Consider the following 9,872-nt stretch of genomic DNA (forward strand, 5'->3'; position numbering starts at 1 on the left):
AGGAGGAACCCAACCTCCATGTTATTAGATTACTAAAATATCTGCTTCTGGACATGCTAAGAAATCTTCAAAGTAATCTTGATAGTGCCGATGATCTAATGCCTGTGTTAAAGACACTAGAAAACACTTCTCTCTAGTAAAGAGGAAATTACTGCTACTTCCCAGCTTGACTCAAACATATATTTTTAAGAGTTATAATTAAATGCATTTTCTTGTATTTAAGGAACAATAGTGAAATTAGTATCAATAAATAGTTAAAAATCTGTCCTCTATACAGACAGCTTAACCAATCATCCAAAACAGTGACATACCCCTGCCCTATTTTCCTTACGAGTATTTCCCCCATTAAATCATCAGTAGTAGAATGTCACCAGGAGATGATTCCTAAGTGCACACATTATAGTCCATTTGTGAAGAAACAGCCAACTCTGAAGCACGGGTCACAACATTCTCACCGTCTTGCACAAGAGTACGCATGGGGTCTGGGAAGAGAAATTCCTTCATTAGAAACAGCTCACTAAATTCTCTGCCATTTCAAGCCCTCACGATGTTAGGGTGAGGTTATTCTTAAAAAGTGTCTCAGTTTTAATTTTGAAGAGTCTAATCAGTATAATTTGAAAAAAATCTATAACTTGGAATTTCTAGAGGTGAAGAAATAGAATCTGTTCCATCTGGGAATTTGCTCTTGTGTGAAATTTTTGGAATTTTTTTTTTCTTTGACCATGAGCAGAATGAATGAAAGCATATTACAAGCGAGACAAATTCACTTTGAAAGTTCATTAAAACTTCAATTTAATTTTTCTGGGGCTATTTATTCTGTGTTTATAATGATGAAATGATTTGTTTTCTAATTGAATAATTTTACCTCCCTAGAGTCACATTATAAACTTTATCTACAGCTTTATGGAGACACACATACACATATGCAAGCATACACATTCATGCATGTACACATATCAAAAATGTAGACTGAAAAAACTATTCTTGACAAGCACCAACATACTTACCTCTTTCCTCGTTAACAATGAAAGAGAAAAGTTCTACTGCTATGGATGTCTCAAAAGCATAAAGTAATTAGAGGGTTTGTTTCTAGAATCAAATTCCAGTAAGCCTGATTCTTTGTCAAAGCCTCTCAGAGACAGAAGAATGCAAAAGAGCTGCTGAATCTCTCCATTATTTTCTGGAAAAGCAAGCAGGAAATGTATCTTTTTGGGCACTACTGAGTCACACTCTGGCCTATAATTTTACATTGTCCCCACTCTAGTATCTCTTATTTACTAAAAAATAATTAAGTATCCACCTCCTGGTGACAAGGAAGAGGGCGAGAGTACAGCTGTTTTTCCTAGTTCTTTGGTCTTCACCTGGTAAGTGAATATGTATGGAGAGGCACAGCCTTCTATGTATTTGGGGCTTTTTGACATAAACTGTTGCTGGTATCATGCCCAAATGCCACAGTCACTAAGATCAAGAGAGAACAATTATCTGCATAATTGTACCTATTTTGCATTATGGTCGTTAGAATCTGGTTTATGTAATATTTCTAAATGTTACATGTTGGATGTATTAGTGCGTGAGGGAAGTTTAAGTCAAGGTATTCCTTATTCATATAAAACTACAAAGCAGCTCCTTAAGTCCAGGTACTCTTAACATTGATTCCACCTGCTTGCTCACCTCAGGAGTTGTCCATAGGACTTGTACTGGCTTTCAGAAGGACACTGTGACTTTTTAAAAGACATTGGAATCACCTCTTGATGAAGTTATTCCTGATGGATATAATCAACTGTAGCTGATCTTTCTCTCACCAAAACTTACTGATATTCAGCCTTCCAGTCTAGTCAGAAAGAATAATGGAAAGCCATCTTTTCAGCAGGAAATCAGACTAGTTCCCTGGGATTCTTGACTGGTTGTATCACTACATGGATAACACAGAAACGACCAAAATCTTCTGTTAATTTGCACTTTCTTCTTGACTGGACTTGGAAGAAAGTGGTCCTCACAAAGAAAAATATGACAAACTACATGGACCATTATTTGATTGTTTATGTCTTTTCATTGATCCACAGACTATACAATCTATGCAGCACAGACTTTTGCTTTTTTAGTAATCTTAATCCAGTCTTAAACTGTTTTGCAGTGCAGGTACACAACATGGAGAGAAGTCTGCTGGAGTTGTGCAATGAGCATGTGGTTACCCAGCTACTCTGTCCATATGAACAAATTGTTCTTCGGTTCTTTCAGTCTGGGTTTTTACTAGAAGGTTTATGTAATACTGTGCAGTGGTTGATGTTGTGCTACAACTACCCAGTAATTCAAAGCTATTGCACCAGTTACCAGCAGAAGTGTGAGAGCATTTATCAAGAGGAGAGTAGAACCAAGATTGCCTGGTTTCTCAGGAGATCAAATTGGGAAATAGTAGAAAGGAGATGAAGGCAGCTGGAGAAAGCACCCTTCAGGTAGTGTACATGTACCACCTGACATATATCTATTAGACATTATTTTTAAAATTTTATTTTAAAGAGAGTAGTAAATGAGGAAAAAAAAATAGCAGCATACCAGCATCACAAACATAAACGAACCAAAGCAAAGACACTTAAAATGATACAGGGTTTCAAGACAAAATGATAGGAATTAACAGTGGTTGTTTTATTACATACTGTTATCTTCAACTACATTGCTCACATTACCAGATGTAAGAATGGAAGACTGTTTAAACCATTAAAAATAATAAGAAAATAATTATTAGATAAAACATTAGAGATAACAGAGTTTCACTAGACAAGATGGTAGGAATGCACTTTGATAGTTCCATTGCATATTGTTGCCTTCAAATCATTTGCTCAGATTACCAGATATAAGCACGCAAAATTGGTCAGAACATAAAAAATTTTAAGCATTAGTTGTTCCTCTGAACATACCATCAGATATCAGCAGTACAGATATCCCACCTATTCATTCATATATGCATGTGTGTATATATATGTATATATATGTATATATGTATATGTATATATATGTGCATATATATATGTACGTATACTTTTTGCCTTCCTTTTTTTCTTTTTTCTTCTTTCCCTCTTCCCAGTAATTCCTTCCTTCGAGCAATTTCTTTCTTTTTCCTATCATCTATTGTACATTTTGAGTTTTACTTACTCTTTCAGGTTTCTGTACCAGGAAAACAATATGATGTTTACACATGTGGGTACAATTTATTTCCCTTATGAGTATGGCCTCTATTTGCATCCATTTTATTAAACATTATTGAGACAAGCATGCATTGCTACCATGTATTTGCTATTTGATACTATGTATTCCTTTGCTTTTCCAAACAAAACAGATGATCCTATTGAATCTTTTCAACTGTCTTTTCCTTTTCTTGAGGTCAGTTCAAACTTATTCAAGGATTTTTGTTGATGTACCATAATTATGAGGAAAAGTGTTTAGAGATTCTATTTCACAGAGCTACTGCAAAACCTGAATAATGACAAGATTAAAGGTTATGCAAATCCTCCTGAACTTAGGAGACCACAAATACGTGGTCAGATACATTGAAACAATTAAGCGAACAGTGTTAGGTTATGATCATATTTGCCTTCACCTCACAGTTTTGCTTTTTAGTAGATGTATGATTGAGGCTTGGAGTGTTTTGTGACAGGATTCTGACATAGTAAATAGAGAGTAAATACTAAAGCACACGCATGAAATACATCAGGAAAGAGGCTTAATTGAAGATTTACTGACATTGCAATTTATAGACACTGAGCAGGAATGATTAGTAAAATTTCTACAGTTCAGTGTCTGTGTTCAGAGTCATTAATTCCTTTTAGTTCACCATTTGTAGCTTGCCAGTTATATCCCTGTTGAACCAGACTCTGAAAACTTGTGTTATGAACAAGCATGATCCTTGAGAAGAGAGATCAGTGGCTCAAAATTCTATTTTAGATCAATATGGGAAAATCCTTCCTAGATTCCAGAGAATGTTAGCCATTGAGCAAGTTAAGCTGTATAGTTGGTCAAGATGAAAAGTATTTTCAAGAAGTTTCTAGGCCAAAATCATTACCAGCATTTCCAGGCAAAGCTGGAAAGGACAGTGCTAACAAGATCTGCTTTGATCAGTAATGTGTTATGTAAAATTGGAGAGGTGTGGGCAAGCAATGAACCTAGAAATAGCATCTCACTTTAAAACAGTCCTAAAATACAAGAACCATCTTCTATAGTATATTCTTTCTTATACGCAGTGCTGTCTGAACATTTTTTTGGAAAACCATCTTCAAAAGTATCACAGAAAAGTTCTAGATTGCTGGATTTTTTTCTTTATCCTGTTTACTGGCCTTCTCATTGTTTGGGATTTATTCAGAAAAGCCCCCAAATATCTCCTTTAAACCTACTTTTTAACTCACCAAGTTCACAACTAAAAGAATCAGAGAAAAATGCCTCTAAGACTTTAGAATTGAATTTACTTGAAACTCTTCTTATGGTTAAGAAAGCTAAATCTCTGTTTATGTCAGTTGTTTCTTCTGGATTGCTGAGATGACTCCTCAGTCTATCACAAGGCCTGGTCTTCAAACAACAGCTTTACCCTTTCCTTCTCTGTATCACATAGAAGGTCTTTTATTCCATCCTTGAAATTTAAAGAAGCCAACAATTTTTTGACCAAAGGCATTGAGCACAAAATTGACTGCAAGAGCTGAAGATGACAATGGAGCAAAATTATTTGTACTACACCTCTCCATAAAAGTAGTTTCCAATAGAAAATCATCAAAGAATATATCCAGAATCTGAATATCCAATATCCAAAATCTGAACATCATCTCAGTGCAAGTGGAGAAATCAGCAGATGATGGTGCTCCCAAAACATTGGGACTATCAGCTATAAAGAAAACTAAAAAACAAGAAAACATTTCTGAGTCTTCTGAAAGAGTTTATCCTGGTGTCAAAGAGAGATCTCTGAAACAGCAAATATCTCAAAATTCTTTTACTTCTAGGACAGAAAAGATTAAAGAGGAAATTTTTTAAAATATGCTAGATAATATTGATTCTGCAAAACAGTGAATACAGGTCACTCCAGGTAGGGAACCAAAAAAGACTAAAATTATTCTCTGGAACTAACAACAAAAGAAATTTCCCTTTTAAAGGAAGTTAAATTTTTGTCTGTTAAAAAAAGAACTTCTAAGATTTAAAAAATCTGCAGAGAATCAGGAAAGTACTGAAAATGTCAATATTCTGAAAGTTTATAAATTAGCAAGTCCTCCCAGGACTATCAATAATTTAAGAACTGATAATTTAGAAGTTTCTGAAAACATACAGTTTAAGCAGGATGGGAAATCAGTGACCAACAACTATCTCATCAGTGTATGAGAAGGGTCAAAGAGAGAATTGTTAGTGTTTTGGATGTGGTAGAAATGTCTAAACTTGATTCATCTCAGTTGACTCTTCAAGCAGAACTTGATATACTTGCCCCACCTAGGAAATGTGGTACACCAAGGAAGACACATTCATTGGAAGATGTTGGACCTAAGAGGGAAGTTCCAAAAAGAACACAGTTCTCAAAATCCAAAGATTTGCAAAAGGGGGCAACCCACTCAGCCCCCTCTTCTGTCCCTCTCTTGGATAGAAGCTTTCCTTCCCTCAATAAATATATTCTGCTTTTTAAAAAAAAATCTGCAAAAGGATCCCAGCAAAAGAAGAAAGAAAAAGAAACTGTTGATGTTGGGAAACCAGGTTCAGAAAAATCCATTTTAGTGTCAAATGAGGAACTTGTTAAGATGATGCACTCTGAGAAAAAGATTATAAAGAAGGCTGGAAATAAAAGCCAAAATCACTCACTATGCTCAGTATCAGAACAAATAGATGAAATAACACACAAAGAACCCAATGACCAAGAAGAAAAATTTCTTGTCACTATAGCTTTCACTAAACTTCCTGTAGTATAAAGATCAGATCAAGTAAGGCTGTCTTATTGACAGACATTTCTGAAACAGAAAGTAAGTCTTTATTTTCTCCTCCTCCAGCAAAGTTCCCAGAATAGTAAAAGAGGAAAAAAACAATTGTTTCTACATAGCTGAAAGTGTTACTCCCAGACTTAGGCCCTCAGTTTGTCTTCTCATCTCTTGCTTTGAGCACGAGACAAAAAAATAGCCATTACATCCTAGCTTGTACATGAACTAGGAAATGATACTAAATCAGAAACTGTGAAAGAGCAAAAAGTGAAAAGAGCCAAGGCTCCAGAAGCAAAACAAGCAAGGAAAAATGATAAAAATTCTATTTCACCTCCTCCAAGAAAGTAAGCTGTTTTTTCTCTTGTCACGTCCAGTTGATGAAATAAAGGGCAAATGAAGAAAGAAGTAACACGGAGAAACAAAGGGGTAAGAGGAAAAGCTCTGGGAAAGGGCAGAAAGAAACCGCCTGCAAAAAAAAAATCTCCCTTTCAAAGCAAGTTTTCTGCAGGAAACGACTGTAATGTTTTCCTGACAACTTTAACGTATACCTATTTGTAAAGTCATTTAGTGGTGAATTATTAAAATTCATCTAATTTAGAAGATGATAATTTATATAAATGATTGTAATTTTTTGTAAACAAGAATTCTTTAGTAAACAAAGTAACTATTGAAGGTTTTTAGTGCAATTGTTTAAAAAATTTTATATTAAGACTTCATGCATTTATGTAATATATATATATGGAATATTATTGAATTGTGAAGTAAATTACATGCCTTATAGTTTTTCATGTCTGTTAGATTATTGACAGGGGATTTCTGTTTCAATAATTATATATGATAGAAGGCATTTGTCCTGTTCTCACTCTATACAGATAAAATATTAGACCAAAATGAGAGTGCCTGAGCTATTGACTATTTTTCAAGGTTACTACTTTCTAATTTATACACTTTGATTCTGCGATTAAGATTTCTAACCATCATATATATTTTTGTTTGTTTTGTATCTGCTACCATGTTGAAAATGAATTATGGGCATATAATTTTGCTGGTTTTCCGTAGTTTCACAAATTTTGTGTATCCCACCAAATAATGAATTAGTTAATTAATAATGTTGGCATTTCTTGTCAGCCAGCTTAAAGGCGATTTATCTTTAAAGTATCTTGCTGCAGAAACTAATTACTCAGATTAGATTGGGCAATTTACTGTTTATTAACAATCTCATAAAAGAATTTGAGAAGAAAATGCAAATTAAATCTGTTTTGTAGATATTCAGTGCTCTTTATATGTGCCTAATATTACCAAGAAAAGAAATCTGAATCAAATTTATATTCTTTGTGTGAAACAGTTTGCTAGTGAATCACAGAAATCTCTTTTTATTTAGGTGTCACCTTTTTTTCCCACCTCTGTTTAATTTTTTCTTTGCCTGGTGGAGTTTCCTGCAGAAAACTTTCTTTGAAAGGAAGATTTTTTTTTTTTTGAAGATGGTTTCTTTCTGCCCTTTCCCAGAGCTTTTCCTCTTACTCCTTTGTTTCTCCGTGTTACTTCTTGTTTCTTCATTTGCCCTTTATTTCATTTGCCCTCCTTTTACTGGAGTTCATGGAATTGTAGTCATTGTTATCTTTTTCTAAAATGTCCTTCAAAACATTTTGGAGTGCTGGTTTGGTGCTCATAAATTTCCACAGTTCTTTGTCATAGAAGTATCTTAATTGTCTGTCAATTTTGAAAGGTAGTTTTTGAGGCTACAACCATCTGAGTTGGAGACCGTTTTCCTTTAGGGCTTGAAATACTTCACTCCAAGCTCTCCCTGACTTTAGGGTATGTGCTGAAAAGTCAGTGGTGATTCTGATGGGCTTTCCTTTATAAGTGATTTATTTCTTTTCTGGAACAGCTTTTAATGTTTTATTGTTGTGTTGAGTTTCTGGAATCTTGGCTATGATATTCCTGGCTATAGATTTTTTTTTTTTTTGATCATGGCTAATTGGAGTTCTAGATGCCTCACTTACTATATGTCAGGTTCATTTTCCATATTCATTTTCCCATGATGTGCTTGAGTAGTTTCTTCTATATCATTTGCACTATCTCCTGCTTTTTCACTGACTCCAATCTTCTTAAGTTTTTTTCTTTGCATCATCTAGGATTGATTTCACATTGTCCCTTGCTATTTTTAAGAAACCATTCTTTTCATGGTCACTAACCACAAGCTTGTCTTCCATATCTGAGATTCTGTGCTCACATTGGCTCATTCTGCTGAGGATACTTTCAATGGAATTTTTATTCTCCTGAATATCTGCCTGAATCTGTCTTATGGATTCCATTTCTTTATGTTAGGCATTCATGACTTCCATCATTTTGTTAAGCTCCTTTATTTTTATCCACACCTTTTCTAGAGTCACTAAGCAGAGTTTTCATTGTAGACTCCATCTCTGCAGTTATCTGAAAAATTATTTCTGATTTGATTTTTTTTCTAAAGCCTCATTCAATTGCTTTGTTGTTATCACTTCAGAGAAGCCAGGTGGGTGGCTTGCAGATTCTCCCACCTCACTGGCCCCTTTGTTTGTCTTTGGTGAACTGAATGTTTGAGGTTTCATCTTATTTAAATGTCTTCTTATTTTCTTTTCCTTTCTTTATTTTTTTTGTTTTGTTTAATACTTGAGTTAGTGCTTGTTGATTGTCTATGGTGAATTGCTTTATTGCTAGCATTTAAGATCCTTAGGAAATGAGCCCTTCTCCAAAGTATCTTCTAGGTGCAGTTTGTTTTTGGGTTTTAAGTCTGTTGGAAGATCCTGTATCTTTAATTTGTTGGGGATAATAAGTTGCTGCCTGCTTGGGCCAGCCCCATGTTCTTTGGCACTGATCCACTGCATTTTCTGTGACCCTTATGCAATCTCAGTCATGGAATACCAGGCAGAACAGAGAGTTAGAACAATTATGCCACCCCTGGCTAAAGTGGCACCACCAGCAACAACAACAGCATTAAACACAGCCTAGAAATTAGCAACCTGAGATAACTACCACTTTGCCACCTTTAACGGCATGAACCAGATTTGTAGTTATATAACAGAATCTAAAACAAACCAGAAAATTATATGCAGTATATAAATCCTTAATATGTCAATTTTATGCTCAGAGGTTAGAATTTAAAAGAATTAGGGAAAAACAGCACAGCAGAAGAAGGAGAGGAAGATATTAGAAATAAGGCTAGAGTATTAAGGAACATGTTAACTTTGGGAAACTGGTGCATAAGACAGAAAAAGAAGAAGGAAGGAATAAGATTAAGAACAGAACAACGACCACATGGAAGCTGGAAACCATCTTCACACTCATATAAAAGTAAGATCAAACAAAGGGGAAATATAATACATAGGCCTACTTCTAGGTTTGTCTCTGTTGTCACTGGTAGACAATGTGTGGAGTCAGAGTCCAGCTCTGTGCTGATTTATCCCAGCAAGCCAGAATTAGCTTTGTGGTAGAGTACTGGATAATCTCAGTAAACCTGTACCTTTATTTCCCTTGGAGTCTAGGCTGTTTTCTGGCTGTGGGGACCAAGACCAATCCCTTTCAACCTCCAGCAGGCAATGCCTCTTCTGCAGGCTTGAACTCAGCCAAGAGCTGCTAGATGGACCCAGTAGTTTCTCTGAGTTCTGAGCTCAGTTGGCCCCTCTTCAGGATGGCCTCTGGCCAATTGCTCTCTCCCACAGGATGACTGAGTCCTCAGCACTCACTCCCAGCCAGTGCAGTCCTCTATGTCTACTGCTGTGTCTCTCTGTGGAGGCCTGTGGCACTGCCAGCTTTCACTGCATACCCACAGATTTGAACCACTCCTCCCATGCAGTGAGTCCCATCTTAGAGACAAAGCTCTGCTGGCTACCTGCTTCTTTTTCATTAAAAATTCTCTCTTCACTCCCCCTGTGGGCTTCAATTCTTGCTTCAGATCCT

At 35.6% G+C, this 9,872-nt stretch overlaps 1 pseudogene; it reads left to right on the forward strand.

The window, feature by feature from the left end:
* Nucleotides 1-4,531, forward strand: part of LOC102027435 — a 70,131-nt pseudogene extending 65,600 nt beyond the window's left edge.
* The last annotated feature ends 5,341 nt before the right edge of the window (nt 4,532-9,872 follow it).

This window comes from Chinchilla lanigera, unplaced genomic scaffold (assembly GCF_000276665.1).
Source record: "Chinchilla lanigera isolate Chin_1 unplaced genomic scaffold, ChiLan1.0 scaffold00107, whole genome shotgun sequence".
Classification (NCBI taxonomy): domain Eukaryota; kingdom Metazoa; phylum Chordata; class Mammalia; order Rodentia; family Chinchillidae; genus Chinchilla; species Chinchilla lanigera.